This window comes from Melanostigma gelatinosum, assembly GCF_949748355.1.
Source record: "Melanostigma gelatinosum genome assembly, chromosome: 9".
Taxonomy (NCBI): domain Eukaryota; kingdom Metazoa; phylum Chordata; class Actinopteri; order Perciformes; family Zoarcidae; genus Melanostigma; species Melanostigma gelatinosum.
This window is the reverse complement of record NC_136642.1, coordinates 6,903,324-6,921,951: the sequence shown is the minus strand read 5'-3', so window position 1 is coordinate 6,921,951 and position 18,628 is coordinate 6,903,324. Positions and strand designations below refer to the sequence as shown.

The following is an 18,628-nucleotide window of genomic DNA, read 5'->3' as shown; positions in this document are numbered from 1 at the left end:
CGTCTGATATTCCCCGGACCCCTCCATGCGCGAGGCCCCGGGGTCATCTGAGGGATCTCTATCCTGCCACAAATGTCACAGCTCATAGATATTGCATGGGCCTCTCTGCCTTTTGATGCTAATTAAATGGTACTGCTCACCAAGCGCCAGGATGAAGAGGAATTGCAGGAGAGGAAGGGAAGGAGTGTGAAGATGGAGGGGGAAAGGGAAAGACAAAGAGAAAGGTTTACATGAGAGAAATTGTGTTTCTCCGTGTCTACGCTATTTTGATTTCATGCTCTATTGTGAAGCACTTTGTAAAGTCTGCTAAATCATTGATCATATTTCTCTCTTTAATAACGACAACAGAATCATGACAACTGCTCGACTGTCGTTGGAGGACCTTGCAGATGTGGCACAATCACTTCTCCTTTGCTTTTATCTTATGCTGCAGGTCCAACCAGAGGTGGAGTGAGTGGAGGTACTGAAATGTAAGATATATAGCTCCAATCAACATTGGATTTATCAGGCTGAGACAGTACGACGACGATATCGGAGAGTTTAAAAAAGCAACATATTGCAACAAATGCAAGCACACTAAATTGCTCTGAAAGCCAGATTTTAGTGCGATCCACGAAATCAATATTCTTTCTGGGGCAGAACACATTTGTCAGCCTGGTCAGATCAAATAAACAACCACACATCTTCTTCCCGAAGGTGAGCAGGCTGATCACACAGTGACACACAGTCTTTGGGCCACTGACTCAGAGCTAACGGGCTAACGCCGCCATTCACAGGCAGCCCGCGAGGAGCATTACTGATACTTAGCTCAGGGAAGAAATGTTTCTTTGTAATGGGGCTGACCCTGAGGACCAACACCAGGCGACCATCAGCTCACCCCTCGGCTGAGAGACAGCTGTTGATCGCATCAGGAGGTCTTCAATCTATGAGCCAGCAGAACAACACGGAGCAGCAGAAAGTGTCTGACTTTAGCCCTCATGAAAGTGTGTGTGTCGGTTGGATTTGTCACATCTGAGTGAGTGCCGTTATGTGGATCAGTGGTTGGCTCTGCATTGGGAGTCAGTTGTTTAAATGTTATTTACTGGAGCGTAGAAAACAATCAGCTTAACGCAGCGCTACATTACCAATTATTTGCCATTCGGTTACAACAGAGCAAATCCTGCACAGAGGAGTGTGAATGTGTGTTTGTGAGGCTTCACTTGAAAGTGTCAAGGGGAACAAATAAAGTGTTCGTTCAATGTGCTGATATTCTTTGAAAATGAGCTTTTTGAAAGTCACCTCGGTGTGGTTATGTTGCTTATCCAAACCAAAGTCAGCAGTAATCGAGAGAGCGCTTTCATGCAGAGTGGCGTTCGGTAATGTCCCGGCCCGGTCAGGACACCCGGGCTTTGTTGGGAGAAGTCACGGGTCCTGTCGCCCTGAATCATCCTGCCGTCCCCGCCGAGGCTGTGAGAGCAGGCTGCTGGTCAGCTCGTATTCATTTCAGAGGGCTGCAGGGACTTGCTGTGTCCACAGTCGTGACAATCGCAGAGCCAAGGTGACTTCTGGGAAGGCGTGCTGTCACTCCTGCCACAGCAATGTCCACACAGGAGGCTGAACATTTCTTTTCCTTTTCTCTCTTTATTTCTTTCCAGCAGCACCTGGCCCCGCTACGGCGTATTTCAAACAGCAGTGGCATGTGCGAAGAGCTCACCTGTCTTTGTAGGAGTATGGGAGGGAAGAGAAAGCGAGGACTGGTAGCTGGCAGCTCCTGTGAGCACCCAGTTTGAGGTGGCAGATGTGTCACGATGTGCGGCCAGCTATACCTGCTTGGCAGCGACGAACCGTCTCACCGCGGCTCCATTTGTCACTCGCCTTCTCTTTCTCTCTTTGTTGTTCCCTCTCAGGGCGACTTCTTCGACCACTGATCCACCAATTTGCCATCGCCTCAAACATCCCAATTAGCGGAGCGACGCCGAAACAACTTACGGTAACTGCTCGCTCAAACTTAAAAAGTCAGAGTATTAAAAACAACGGAGAGACCATCTGACATTTGGATTCAGTTGAGTGTGCAGAGAGGAAGGCAATTAAAGTGGCCTGAGTGTCTGACAGTAACTGTGCCTGAGCGCACAGCTTCACAATTACAGCTTCATAAGAAATCTTTTTCTGCTTTTCTCATCTTCTCGGTTATATCATTTTATTCTTGAATATTACAGACACTGTTTTCCTCATATTGTAAATAGGAGGTTGTGAAGAGTTTCGTACATTTTGCATGATGTTTTTTCCGCCATTCAATTTTTAATTCCTTGCTTACAACAAGATCATATTACATTCACTAATCCCCTGGGAACTATTAGAGCACTCTTTAAGTCAGTTAGTTATCGTATAGCCAGACTTTACTGTGGTATTTCCATGATATGATACGTTTTGGTTTAGTATGTGACACCTGTAGATACTAATTATTCATTCATTACATACTGTAGTGTGCACACACTGTAGATTACGGTTTTCTTATTGATACATATTTGTTCATTTCAACTTAAAACTTGTATCCTCTTATAACAAGAACAAAACAATCCCTCAGTGCACATTAAGTGCTGCCAAAGCAAATATTAAGAATTCGTATTGTTTATTTTACTACTGCAACCTGCCTTGTTTTATCCTTCAAAATATAAACGGTGAATTAGTGGAAATTCTTGAAACGAGTAAATTGGTTGGACACAATATTCTTAATTCAAGACCCATTTACCAGCGAGTGAGATTTATATGATATGGATTTAGTTGCATGGATATAATACATTATGGACTGAAATATCCTGCAGAAGATAATAAGATCAAATTGGCTCCACCTCAACAAGCTCAAACATCAAACGTTTAAGAAGCAATGGAGGAACATGAGACAGAGTTTTTTTTTTACTTCAGTGCAATACCTGGAGTGAGTGCCAGACTCCATGTCCGTGCTCTATGGGCAAAATGTGAGGATATGGACGGTGCCAAAACAGTGTTTGGCACATAAAGAAACCACTTCCCAGCCTCACTATGATGGCGCTCTGCCCAGTCACTGCTAGCCAGCTTCTCCACTTTGAAGCTGCGAGGACATTTTCTCCCCGTGAGCGTCTGACAGGCAAAGCAAGACATGTTTCCCCCACTGAGCTACAACGCAGGTTAACTTGATCAATGCAATCATAGCGCTGGCGACAAAATCATAAGATGGGGTTCATTAAGGCCCAAATTAGCATTCGACATCAAAGGAAAGCGCCCTGATTGGCTGTGATTGATATCGTTATGAGAGCGGTGATTGTGCAGCCACAGCTCTCTCTGTCAGTTGGCTGTAAGAAAAAATAAAACAAATCTCTTCCACAGAAAGAGAGCGAGAGAGGAAGCCTTGACCCGATATGGCCGCCTGGAGCTGAGCCGAGGTCACCGTGTGTTCATTTCTTGGATGTAATGAAATGTCGTGCTGGAAGAAATAGGTCCAATCTCGGCCTCCAAAAACAGTTTGGATGATGGGAGAGGAATTGGTGGCAAATGAGCTCAAGGGGGGTAGAAACAGTGGTGGAATTGGTAGCGGAGGATTGACATGTTCTTGATTCACTGAGTAAATGACGCGGAGGAAGCAGGTGGAGCCGGGCAGAACGGCGGTGATGTTTTCCGTCGGCTCCTGGGATGTAATTACAGGGTAATGGAAAGATCATGTCTGCGGGGCTGCTCATACATTTCAGTTTTAATTTGAACAGACGCCGTGTGAGTGGTTCACAGCCTGGACGCGAGGACACCACAGGTTGCTTTTTTTTTCAACAGTTCCAACAAAGATCACCATAAAGCGGAGTCATTTTTCAATGTTTTTAAGGTCACGAGTACAGTATGTCCAATACAGCTCAACAGAATGTGGTCGTTTGAATCATTTCATCAGTCCTTTCATTCACAAGATCAAGAGAGGAGATTACGCAAATAAAAGCAGAACTTCATGAAGCAGAAATATATTTGATCTGCTGTCCACTCCCACTGATCGTCTCACAACCCCTCAGATGTAATCCTGAGACCCCTTGTGGAGGTCCAGACTCAACAAAAGAGTGAATTCCTCCTCTCACCTCAATTTGTTCCAGTGTTTCACAAGAAAAAGAGTACAGATTAGAAAAAAAAAAGTCCCGCTTCCTGGAATTGAACACAGGTTTTACTCATTTAACGGGATGGGAACTATTGTTCCAGACGATTCTGCTAACTGTAACTGTCACAGTGAACTGAGGTCACACGCGTCTTTTTAAGAAGATGGCACGTTTCATATTTCAAGGGAAAAATAAAATCAAAACAAAGCACGGCATCAAAAAGCTTGAGGAGCCTGATCTCGAATGGAGGGTACGAGGGATGAAGTGGAGGCCTTTTCCTTTGGGATGTCAGACGCTTTTTGAAAAATGTCACAAATAAATAAATAAATAAATAAGGAAAGAGAAAGTGAAGCGGCCGCTGGCAGAGAGGTGTCCCAGAGCATCATGGGTAGACGCACTCAACAGCTGCCACCTCCTTTTATGCAACGTGACGACATAAAAACATCTATGCCCCGAATCTCGTCTTCTACTTCCCTTAAAAATGGTCTGCCTTCGGGTTGCCATGGATACAGGTAGACCAAGCGGGAAAGAAGAAGAAAAAGAAGAAAAAGAAGAAGAAGAGTGACTGTGAACTCACTTTCATTTGTCTTTTTTTTTTATCACTTTGATCATCAGGTGATTCAAATTTCTAAGACAAGTATAGTTTGGGGAATAGCAGCGGCCATTGTGATAATGCTTTTATTGCAGTAATCATGGAAATGTAGACCGTCACACTGGCTACACTTGCAATTATTGTTTGTACCGCAGCTGCAAAAACAAATTGTCCAATTACGGCTTCAAAGCAGATGAACTACAGACATGTATCCTCCTCACTGCACCGTGCCACATCTCAAACTAGAAGATGGATCAGGCGTCCACTGTGGGACGATGCCGGCTGTTTAACGATCGGAAATGTCAGCGTGAGGCCGAGTGCAGCAGTAGATCCAGCTTCTGCCCCGTCAAACACAAATCATTTCCATCTTAATGGGAACATTTGACTGACACCTGCCATCTCACATTGCAGGCTCATGTCGGAAAGCACCACAGTGTTCATCAGCGTGTGTGTGTGTGTGTGTGTGTGTGTGTGTGTGTGTGTGTGTGTGTGTGTGTCTCAGAAGGTCTGTCAGAGGCAGAGAAAGATTGAGCATGAGGGATGGAAATGAATACAAACGTTGTGTCTGGGTTAAGAATGTGTATGTAGGTCATTAGTCGAATCGTTGACCAAAGAAAGTTCATCATTAGAATGATTAATTATGAAAGCCATTATCTCAGAGCAGAAGACACGTATCTTGCCGTCTGTCCCAAACCACGTTCAAATGTGTGGAGAAGTCAAGACTTCATCGCGCATTCTTTTTGTAAATAACCTTTGTTGGTTCTTAGCTTTTGCTATTTTCACTTAAGTGTTAAATTTGTCGCGCTGCAACTAACGATTACTTTTATCTCATTAAATGTAAGAAAACATGTTGTAAAAATGGCCAAAACTATTTTTATCTTCATCTAACATTAAGATAATCGCTCATCAAAACAGTGGCATCGTAGTGCCTACCTGACTTCATTTTCAGCTCAAACTATTTGTATTTTAGTCTTATTAATTATTGTTTTATTATTGTTTTATCCATTCCTCGATTTAGTTTTTTATGTTGCCGTCTTGTTCGTGTCTACTTTGCAGAACTAAGCTCAAAGGGACTACGGTTAGATAACGCTGAACAACATAAAACATGTTTGCTTGCATTTTCTGAAATGTGTTTGTATTTATTTATTGCTTTTGTCCTCCTGAGTGTCTTTGGGCCTGCTGGTTGGACAAATCATCTCGGGTTATGGGAAATTGTCACGGCCATTTTTACTATTTGTATCATTATATAGATTAAATGATTTATTGAAAAAAAACCTACATTGACAATAACCTTTAGCTCTAGCTGCTCCACAGAAGGAACGAGGAGGAAGAGACAGATGAGAGTTATTGCTTACGATTTTATCAATTCCCATTCTGCTTCTCGATTTACATTCTTGGTTCCAATAATTTGCATATTACTGGGGGAAGAAAATATATGTTGAAAGCAAAAACGAACTATTTTCAGCAGGCTTGGGTCACCATGAACAGCATCACAGATATTCTGTGATTCTGGAGTTATTCACCTTATGGATCGCTGCCAAAACCCCAATAATTGCTCCCCATTCAGGGCCATATTCAACTGGAAGTACATCTTTTTTTAACTTGCATTATTCTCCTTTTGTTTTAAGACATTTTTTAAATTTGTCTTCCCCTCAAATGTCATGCTGCCTAAACAGATTTGCTATTTCATCCTCTTCTTCCTTCCTTTCTTTCTGTATTATTTACACCAGATCAGTTTGAACAACATTGTCATGGAATAAAAAGGTAAAAGAAGAAACAGCTGAATATAAGAAGAGGAGTACATGATGACACTCAGTTGCAGTTTGGACAAACATCCACACTTTACTGTTTCTGTTGCACAGAAATCACATTGTGAAGTTTTGGCCAGACTTTTACGCATACAAACAACACCTTATATATGCATTAACACGTTCAAAGCCAGCAAGGTACATATATTATAGATTTTTCACTTTCGTCTTTCTTCCCACACGTGAGGTCTTTTTATGGGCGTGCGTGTGTGTGTGTGTGTGTGTGTGTGTGTGTGTGTGTGTGTGTGTGTGAAGGCTTTGTGTATTTCTGCCAGTTTGTATTTAGTCTATATAGTCACGTCAGCGTGCACATCCACGGTGCCATCATCTGAGCCCTCACATTCAGGTTCAATTCGTTTGCATCACATTCGTACCCACACAGCGAGACGTCTACCACCTGGATACTGTCACCTGCTGATAAAATACCTTCCTGCTAAAATGGAAGTTGTCCTACTTACCAGAAAAAGACCAGTTGTGGGATTTCAGCAGACTTAATACCTGATCGACACACCTCTCCACTTGGGAATAGGCCAAGAACGGTTATCTTAAGCCTGCATGCATATTAACCAATACATCAAACTCCTTTTCACCCCCGACAGTCAGAATGCAGAATAATCCTATTTCTAACCAACTCAAGAGTGATGGGTTCACTATCCCCGAGCCACCGGAGAGCGTGAATACAAAATCCTTTTTAGTAAAGTCAGCATTCATCTTCACCTGTACTTCACCGCAGACAGAAGTAAGCAGAACATCGTCGAATATGAATGTCATGCACATACAGCAGCAGAGGAAGCTTTCTGAGATCGGCTTCAAACAGACTGAACGTGGACAGTAAAGGACTTCTGCTCCTTTTTACCTGAGCAACTGCCATTAAAATGCTTTTGTACGAGGTTTAGAACTCGCAGTTATTAAAAGGCTGGTTATGCTGTGAGGCTTCGCAGAGGTAAATGTTAAAACAAATGACCCACATGGGGAAATTAAGACGGCTGCGAAGCAAATAATGAAGAAAGAAAACAAGAAAAAGACAAATGAGTCTGTATTTACATTAAACAAGCAATTTACACTTGAGAACGCACTAAATACGGTCGACATCAAAGGGGCGAGTGTGATTAATGTTTGTATTAGTGCATGTATGCAAACAGCAGCAGTCGCAGTAGAATTTACAAAAGAAAACATTTTAGGCACAATTATTGATTTAAATAAAATGCAAAATATGAATAATGACTGGATGGACCCCCAGCACAGCGATAAATTAAAGCTAAGTAATTGATTGTGGTTGAGATTGTTTAAGAGAGGGGTTGTTGTGTTGTGATTTGTACACACCCTTCTCCTCAATTTAGACCTGCAACGAAAGCTTTTTTTTGTTTTTGATTAACCTGCCAATTGAGTTCTTGATGAATTGGTCCATATAACGGTGGAAAACATAAAAAAAGCCTCTCACAGGATCCTCAAGCCCAAGGGGCCATTTAACATTTAAACATCTTCAGTTTATTATCACACAATCCAAAGAAAAGTAGCAAATCATCGGAGCTAAACGGATGAACGTTGGAATTTTTGCAAAAAACAACACAAGCTGGATCTTCACAATTGCTGGACAGAATGGCTTATATCTGTGTGCAGCATGTGTAATACCAAGAGCTGCAGCTTGTGCGAGTATGTGTAACTGTAACCGTGAAGCTGCAAATTGCTTTGAAAGAACACGTGTATTGTACACTACAGCCCTTCCCTGGAATTATGAAGCGTGGCGTGAACACACAGATATTGTATTTCCTGCATGAACAGGCAGGCAGACCGTGGGTTGTGACTGATAGGCGAATGGCTTTCAAAACCCCAGCACTGGCTGTTGCAGGGTTACGGTTGTAAAACACTCGGGATTGATTTTTTTTTGAGCATTTGCTTTGCCCCTACAGAGTCCTGTTTTGCAACCATGACAGTGTGATCGGTGCTTTCCTTTTAGAACTGTAAACATCTGGCTTCAAATCAGACCACGCTGTGACGATACGGACCGTAGAGCGGTAATACAGGCAGCTCGTGAGCCGGATGACGCAGCAGCAGCAGCAGCAGCAGCATCGAGCCATCAGTCACCCGACGGCCATACTCGGCCTCACGAAGACACAAACTGCACCGTGGGATTGTGAGTATGAAAAGCAGAGAATCAAACGGATGAATTCTCGGTCTCAATCATAACTCCAACTGCCAAGTGCCATGAGAGCAATCAATCATGGGAAACCGCAGTCGAAACGTCTATTCTCTAATCTCATCCCGATGGACTGCGGCAAGGCAGCAGATAACTGAGGTGAAAGAAAAATACCAATGAGATTCATACGAGCAGATGAAGAAAGAGTTGGCGAGGAACAATGCAACATTTACATAAACAGCAAACAGGATTATAATTTATCGTCAGCGTACAGATGGAAGCCTTCATTGAAAGAAGCCCCAGAGAGTTTCCTGTGTGAATGGTTCTGCCTCGTGCAGCCACGAGGGACCGTGAACTCATTGTAAAGATTGAAGGGGAGCGAAAAAGTGAAAGAGGGCAAGCGTGAATACCTCAGGTGGCGTTTGTGAGGTGAATCCTTTATCCCAGGGCAACCTCACTTTGTGTGCAAGCTTAGCGTTGCACAGGAGAACACAGAGGGGGAGGGGGAGAGAGAAGCCATGCATTCAGCTGGCAGCGACATGGAGCGATGCTTCAACCGAGAGAAATAAGATCAAGCTGAGGAGAGAAAATAGGCAGAAATGAGATAAAAAGGGAGAAAACTAAGGGGGAGAAAATACACTTTGAGGAAAGACAACTTAATGTTGCAAGTCATGACCGCAACTTTGGAACAAAATCATTTTTTACACGATCATCGTTGCATCAGGAACCGTGTCTGGACACTTCGTTTTGATTGACGGCTGAAGGACATCTCGGCAGCAGCGAGACCGGGCTCCATTACTCGCACAGCGAGCAAAAAGGACACGCACTGCAGCCGTAATGATACATGGAAGTCGGGGAAGGGGCTATTTGTTGGCGAGGAAGAGCGAGGAGCAGTGGGCCCGGGCCCGACAGCCGTTCATCCTCCCCCAATCATCAGATTCCGAGGGGAGTGCTTCCAAATCGCTGCTTGCTTGACTGCTAAGAGGCCTGGCCCAGCAGTTGTGCTCGTTGTGTTAAATTAAATATGAAGAAGCGAATCAATTACCGCCTCCGCTTGGGATCACAATCACGTTTTAATGTTTGTGTGCTTCTCTATATGTACCTGTGTATGTGTTGTTGTGTGCATTGTCGCTCCACACACACACACACAATCCTGCATTCGTCTGTGGTGGAGATGTTAAGCCAATAATTTACCTGAGCTGTTACACAGATGTGGAGGTTCCTCCAGGGAACAAGTGAGGATGATGAGTAATTGAATTTCCCCAGGCTGCGAATGGAGAGATTTCATTTATTATTTATCATCTAATTGATTACTGCAAGTAGGCTTTCCAACCTGTCCCACAATTAATGTGCTGCTTTTTATGTGCTTAATTAATGGCCACTGCAGCTTCATGAAAAGCACACACTCAATTACATCTGGAATTGAAAAGCCGCGGCAGTCTGTGCCGTATCGCTGCGCTGGGGACGGCACGGAGACATTATTCAGCCCAAATGGAATTCAATAAGATGGACGAAGTCTTCCAGACAAAATTGGACGATTTTTCATGTTGTTGACATGCTGCATCTGTGGCAAAATTGCAGCTCAAGTCTTCCTCTTGACCGAAAATCCACTTTGAATCGGCTTGGCTGTCAACAATCTTAGCTGTGCAGCACCAGCTTGTTTGTTCTGAGGCTGTCCTGTCCTCCTGTCCAGACTCTTCTTTGTGACACTGTGTCAATGTTCTTGGGGTGTGAGAAATCATATTCAATGTGCTGCCTCTTTCATATTTGGTGAAGAGTTATTGTTTTGTATACAAACAATACGTGCAAACTCACACTTGCACACACATTTATCTTTCTAGCTCATTGTTTGGCGAGGCCGCCACCCAAACCAATTCCATGGGTTGTTGTTATGAATAACATTGTCTGAATTCAAAATACCCTCTTGGCAGCATGATCAATGGTGTTTGTTTAGGCTTGCAAAACAAGTGCTATCATTTCAAATTGCCATGTTTCTCCATCATATTCCAGCTTCGACATAACAATAGGAAGGACTCCTGGACAAACGTGAATTCACTGTTTGCTATCCTCAATTTCACACTTGATATTATATCGGCTTCTACACAATTCATTCTGAACTAAGAAATATGAAAAGACATGTTGGAAAATACAATACAATTATAATCGTCTGTATGCATCACTTAGTTATTTACAGTAAACTACATGATCTGTATGCATCACAGTTATTTTACAGCAAACTACATGATCTGTATGCATCACCAAGTTATTTTACAGTAAACTACATGATCTGTATGCATCACTTAGTTATTTTACAGTAAACTACATGATCTGTATGCATCACAGTTATTTTACAGCAAACTACATGATCTGTATGCATCACTTAGTTATTTTACAGCAAACTACATGATCTGTATGCATCACTTAGTTATTTTACAGTAAACTACATGATCTGTATGCATCACCAAGTTATTTTACAGTAAACTACATGATCTGTATGCATCACAGTTATTTTACAGCAAACTACATGATCTGTATGCATCACTTAGTTATTTTACAGTAAACTACATGATCTGTATGCATCACTTAGTTATTTTACAGTAAACTACATGATCTGTATGCATCACTTAGTCTTTCAACCTCTCCAGCAACAACTCAGCCACCAGTCCCACCACACACACAGACACTCCATTTCCAGGAAGGCATTGATTGCAGCCAAAGTCACCGGGATCGATACTCTCACTGTTAAAAGCCAGCTCGTTCATTTCCTGAACAATACTGTGAAGTGTACTGAGGCAATAATGGGGCTTCTTTCATTAAATCAAATTCTTGTATCTTTGAGGCTGGAAAAACATCCAGAAGCAATACTTGCTTCTCTTTTTCTGAATTGCAGATGGACAAAGAGGAGCAGTGAAGCTTCTGAACACGGCCTTGTGACTGTGAGCTGTGCAAAGTCTGAATGAAAAGGCCTGGATGCCACCAGGCTGACATCATTAAGAACAGCCTAATGATCCCCTGGATTTGTTTGGCCTGGTCCTTACTGAAAAAATAAAAATAAAAAAAAGAAACGCACAAATTTCATCAGTTTCTCAGCAGGGCTTCTATTGAGATTTGGGCCTGTGCCAAAGCTCCTCCAGGCTGAGTCCAATTACTCCAGCAAGAATGTTCTGTACCACGAAAAAAATAAAGACGAATTGAGGGGCTTATACAGGGAGAAAACTAATAGACTGATTTAGAGAAAGCGGGGACACATCAATATGCAGACAAGTAAAGGTCTTGTGTTTTCCTTGCAGCATAGAAACACTATTCCTGTTCTTCTTAATCATGTAATAATCCAGTCACAGTCACAGAAACGTATCCTACCAGGCCCGGCGTGGCTGCAGCTCTGGCAAACAAGCTGCTATTTTTGAGTGACAGATTCATTCAGTGAGTGAGTTCTTATTACAGGATTGTTTTAAATAAGCAGGATGCTCCGGTGCATGAAGTACAACATTTGAACAAGGTATAATGCAAGATGTGTGAGCTGCTTGTTATGAGATGTTGTTCTTATCCAGTGCCTCTTAATTCCATAATAAAAGCGAAAGGTGTAAGAGTGGAGCGGAGCACAGTTATTCTAACTCTGCACAAATGGGATTAGGTGCTTGTACACAGAGCAGAATGAGGGTTTGGTGATAGGGAGCTTTCCTTTCACGGTTAAGCCTGCGGCTGGGACTACAGAGGCAGGTTACCCTGCGATTACGATGATCCAGTTAGATGTGAGGAAATGCAATTTCTTCCAAGACCACTTTTCGGCTCTTCAGCAAAAGGACAACAAACGGATAAGAAAGCAAAGGCAGCCGCTGCTCACACACAGGCAACAGACCACACGGACATGAAGGTGATACAAGCACACAGGAGCGAGTTCAGGCTCATTTCCACTTACTGTACTTATTTATTTATCCTGGCACCCACTGTTAAAGCTATTGTAATACAGAACTACCAGGCTTTTTGAGAATGGATTCCTGTTTTTATGTTGCAAAGCAGAACATTCCTTAATTAGCTAACACTTGCAGAAGGCAAGCCTCTTGGCATTAAAAGAAACATGAGTGAATTTGACATGAGCGTGAGTTGCAATTAAAAGGAAATGCCTGATCCTGCCAGTTCAGAAAGACTGTGAGGTCCTGAGATACGTCACAAATTGAGAAAGGCAAAGGAAAATTTATATTCCAATTAGGTTATAACACCATGATTACTCAACTTATAGTGCACCAACAGCTAGATTGCATATTGTACCTTGTACTCTGCAGTGTTTTAGCTGGGTTAGGTCTGCTGCACCCAGCTTTGAACCAAGATAAAACAAGACCAAGAGTCTACACTACATCCATGTGAGCAGCTCTATGAAGACGTAACTTTAGCACAGCGGTAGAGCTAACTGCTAATACCAGCATGCTAACAATGATGAGCAGGTGTGACGTCTCCATGTTAACCATCTTAGTTAAGCGTGTTAGCATGCTAACATTTGCTAATTAGCAATAAAATACAAAGTTCTGAGGCTGATGTGAACGCGATACGTTTTGCAGTATCGGACACATTTAAATTTCGACCTGATGGTGCCGCTAAAGGAAAACGTCCGGAGACCACCAATGTTAGTACAATTTATCCTTTGGGGCTAACGAATGTCTGAAACTAATTTCATGGCAAACCATCAAATAGTCGTTGAACTATTTCAGTCTGGACCAACAGCAACTGCCATTGCCATTTATAGAGCCAGGGTTAACTGCGGAAACGATCACTGTCACATCCCTATATCCCATATTAGAAGTAAAGCTACTCTATATTTCAGATGGCAGCATGACAAACTCATTAAACTCAGGTATACGTAATCCTCACACAGAAATACAGATAAATCATCTCCAGCTACAATTTTCCCCACCTGCACCGGCTGAACCTTATTTCTCCGATTTCAACCAGACTATATTTTTCTTTGCCTCTCAGCACAGCTTATGTAAGAGGCAGCCCGGTGTGATGGGGGATGGGGAGTTAGAAAAGGCACAGTACCCTTCAACTGGCATGAGAGTATACACCAGTCTTTAAAGCGATCCTCTCCTTGCCCACTCTGATGAACATCAACACCCGCTGGACCACTGAGGCTCAGATTTGTTCAATTGGCTTCCAGTAACTGACTGTACTGTGGAAAAAGAATAGATCACCTGGCATTCATTGATCTCCACTGGGACACACGGTCAGGGAGGATATCATTTCTCTGCTGCAGTGGGTGATGGGAGAAAGATGAGTTGAAGAAGATGGACGCGGTGGGCTTTCATTGGCTCAAACACAGGAGAAGTTAACCACAGTCAGACTTGCGCAGCATGAATGCTGAACTGCATTTAATACTTTTAAACAATGTTTGTTTTAGATGAAGCCCAAACAGGCACCAGAGCAGAGTGACGGAAACGCTATCATGGACGTGCTGCACTAATCAGAGACGAAGTTGAGGTGGCGAATAATGCGAGACGCCCTCAAAGTAAACACTGCATGCAGTGCAGCCTTTCAACGTGGTCAAATGAAATTAGTTTAAAGGAGATGTTTGATGTTATTTTGATACGAAGTGAAAAGATACTACGTGAAATGTAATGTAAGAAACAGCTCAGACATAGTCCACTGTCCAGTGATGTTTCGGTTTCTGATTATATATCATTTGATTTGTATAATGTTTTGTAAATTAAGTTTTCCGATGAGGGATTTTATTTTATTAATTTTAAAGATTACAGTTCAAACAAGTATGGGCAGGAAAAAAGCTTGGGTGTGCCCAGGATCAAAAATGCAACTTGACTGGCACACAGGCCCCACCATACGCCATGATGAAAATACAGCCCCGAGGGCTGGATATGTATTTGAAATTTCAATACATCAATTTCATAACATTCTTAAAAAAATGTTTAAAAGATGTTGCTTTTATCATAATATAAACCGAAAGATAACAAAACTAAATCGCTGTGCTCATTTTGAATTCAGCCGCATCACTTTAGTAAAACAGCTCAGGGGACTTGGATATCTTTCTGGAGGCGCTGCGGGAAGGAGAGACGCACGGAGAAAGTTTTCATACGATTCCTGCATATCAGGTTGCGATTGAGACGCACTGATCGACATTTGCCGCTTTCATGAATATCAAATTGTTCTGCACGTCGTTTTAAGCAGGAGAGTAAAGGTCAAAGCGTTCAGTCTGAGGACAAACTTTGCTCCCACTGCAATACATGCTGCACACACTGCAAACTAACGGGACAACTGAATCTGCCATGGCACTAAATGATGACGGGGAGAAAAAACATCAAAGTAGAAACAGGTAAAGATCATCTCTGATAGGAGTTTACAATTTATAGCATTTTTTCAATGTGATATTCATATCGTCTCTGTGTGTGTGTGTGCTCTCCTTATGACCCAAAACAAAACCTTATTTGGAGACAGAAATGGATCACCCAAATTAGAGGGAAAACAACATTGACGAGTGCAAAACACTATACCCCTCCCCCGCCACATTCCCTCACAAAGAAAGCGCTTAAAATGATGGTATTAATACGACGCCACCGGGACATATACAAAGATTTAAGTTCATGAACTATGGAGACACGGTTCGACTCATGGCCTGTGCTTCTTCTCCCAACATTCACAGTTTGTCCCTCATCCCAGAGACACGTGAAAGTGGTGGATTGAAGACCACCAACCAGTTATCGACGTGATCGACCCAGAATATAAACAGGCAGGTAACAAGATGAGCAAAAAAGTGTTTACTTCCTCCCAAGGAGAACCAGAGCAGAATTTTAATTCTCAGAGAACATATGCCTTGATTTGCGTAGCTGTAGTGTGAAGTATATTGTTAGAATGAGGGCTTTGACCTTTCTTTGTTGGCTTGACAAGAATGGAGCAGGGTAATACGAGGTCCATAATGTGGCTGCTACCAATAATATAGAATAAATATACCCCTCTCTATTTACAGTATTCTTTCTCCTCTCGTTACTGCCTCTCTGCATCTTTCATGGGTAGAAACAGTCTGTCACTAGGGGTGTAACGGTTCACAAAATGCACGGTTGGGTACGACACAGTGGAGCCACGGTTCGGTACGTTTCGGTACAGTAGAAAACTATAAATGCCAGAGAAATGTACTTGATTTTAAAATATATTTATTCATTACAACTAATGATTACAACGAATGATTGAACAATGATGGAACTATACCTGAGTGACGCATATTCTTCTTAGCAACACATAAGCATAAAAAAACAAAAACTGCTCCTTAATGTTATGTAGTATTGTTACTTACATCTTGCAAGAGATTTTTAATCTCAGTGGGACTACCTGGTTAAATAAAGGTTTAAAAAAAGAAAGAAAATAAATATATATATATATATATATTTTATTTTTTATTCAAACGTATTCGGTTCGTCATGCTTACCGAACCGTGAGCCTCGTACCGAACGGTTCAATACGAATACGCGTATCGTTACACCCCTATCTGTCACACATGGGAGAGGACCACTTACAAGGGGAGTCTAAGGGCCCTTCCCCTGAAAAAGTTGATTTAAAAAAAAAAAAAAAGATGTTTTCCAAACATTGTTAAAACTATCGTTTGTGGAGCTTTTCTGCTGGAGGCTGTTTGCTTTAACAGATTAATGAAGCCTGTTTAAGCACTGAATAGCTGTTATCCCACAGTAAATAACGTAACAACAGACTCACTCTTGCTCTATATTCTGTATATGTCCTGAGCTGAAGTCGGTTTCAGGCTGTTTATATGTATAAATAAAACATGTGCATGTGCACCCACATGTCTGTTATATACAGAGGGTCTGACAGCTGTCTAGCATCACCTGCTGCCGGATCAGACTTCTCCAAAAAAACAACAACTGGTGAACTGCACTTGCAAACCCCAAGACATGGGAGTAGAGAAAAATATATAAAAACTATTTCCTGAATGATGGATTGTCACTGGCCAAATATCAGCAGTCGGTACTTGGGAACTCTTAAAAGACCAATCACCATCTTTTGACAAAGTGTGTTATAAATTCAGAGTTCTTACCCCCAGTATTTTCTGTTTTACCTTCCTCTTCCACAGCAATTCCAGGTTTAGAGTCTCGCCCAAGGACACTTTGACACGAGGAGCCAGGCATCTAACCGTCAATCTTGCGATTAATGGACGACTCGCTCTACCTGCTGAGCCACAGCTGCCCCGTATTATTAAAGTTGTTGGCTAAATATCTATTTCAAAGCCATGCACGGCTGGTACTGTAGATGACATATTTGTGCAATGCAATCAACAGAAAACTGTGTTTGACAGGAAGTTATTTATTTGTAAAGATTAAACGGAATGGATTGGGGGTTGGTGGAGCAGCTATAGTGCATGTACACCAGCAAGTCAATGTGAAGTCTCTTTGCCCAAATACAACTGCAACAATATTCGTGCAAAAGTACTTTGTGGCCAAGTTTGTCTGATTTCCATTTGTCTATTTTTAAGTATTGTCATACTTGCGTCTGACAATATATCAGAACAGAAAGGCAACACGAGGCCTTGACCTCAAATATCCAACGACAAAATCTGCACGTTTGAGGGATTACGTCTGATAAATAGTCCTGACCGGCTGAAGGATTCTCTGCAGCACAATGAGAATTCCTTGTTTTATAAGCGCTACAAAGCCACGTTGTTACGAGGAGCCAGTGCAATTTATTACCGTTAAACTTTTTGGTTGTTTTTCAATTCGAACTTTTTGACAGCAGAAATAAAATGAATGCTTTTATTGGGCATCATTTTGTGTCTTTTACAGAGGAAATCAAATATTAATATCATCGTGGGCAATACATCGAAATACTCAGAGGCTTTTGTAAAAAAAAAGGTAAGTATGGATATATATATATATAAATATGCCAGCGTTTTTGACAATTTACTGACTTTTTAAACTGTGAAACAATGAATCAAAAGCCAATTAACAGCGGAATCGGTGAGGCAGCCCTCAGGCATCGACAAGTGGCCATACAGGTGGGCTCATCACAGAAGGACACTCACATCTAACACCTGCAGTCCTGTAATTGCCTCTTCTGATGGGGCCATTTGGCCTGGCTATCGGAGTGTGTGACGGCGAACGATGAGAGAGCGTCAAAAGGAGCGCCGGCCAGACTCGATTGAACAAGACGTTTAACTTGGGGACATAAAGACTAACCATGATCCTCCTGGGGCCCCGAGAAAACACACATATAAATGGTACACGCACACGGCCACAACAGAAAGTTATTAATGCTCAGGTGTTGCTCCAGTTCTGCTCCAAGCACTTCACCAGCAAAACTGCATCCCGCGAGGAGCCACAATCAGCACCCGCTCGCTCCCCAGCAATCATTTACAGCTGCCCGATGTCCTCTGGCCAAACTGGATCCGCAATCTCGTAATAGTCTCCCGCACTGTATCTCGGTTGATTTAAGTCTCTGCAGCAGCGACAGACCTTCAATCTGTCGGTTTTATCATTGGAATGGAGCAGCAGGCTCCTAGGACGAGACGCTAATGGGGGAGTCGGGGAGGTAGAGGGGGGGGGTAGATCAGGTAGCTATAAATCTGTCTCAGAGGGACCCTTCACAGAAAGCACACAAGTGAGCCGTGTGACGGATAACCCTGCCGGGGTAAAGGGTATTGATACATCCGTCAGAAAACCGAGACGCCGTGCTCCATCTCATTGGAAAGATCGGAGCAAAGTGTAGCGTAAACGGCAAGAAAGTCCAAACGCAAAGACGAGGACTGCAGTCGCCTGAGCAAAACTTAGTGAGCAACAGAGATGATGGAAACTGTAATAACCAACACAATGATGTCTCCAGTACGGTGAGAGGGAGAACGATTGATTGAGGTTGCTTTTACCCGCTTTGATTCAGTTCAAACTGACTTTGGTGCATTTCCCTGTTTGGTTCTTGTATTTTTTGGCAGTAATTCGGTATAAACACAAACTGAACCAGAACTAAAAGACAACATTGTATAATTTGTTCCCATTTCTACAACAAA

The 18,628-nt window shown here is 42.5% G+C and overlaps 1 protein-coding gene across 2 annotated transcripts in view; it reads right to left on the bottom strand.

The window, feature by feature from the left end:
* The window catches only part of LOC306781804 (mannosyl-oligosaccharide 1,2-alpha-mannosidase IA), a 137,637-nt gene that overhangs the window by 28,111 nt on the left and 90,898 nt on the right, over positions 1 to 18,628 (bottom strand). The window lies entirely within an intron of this gene.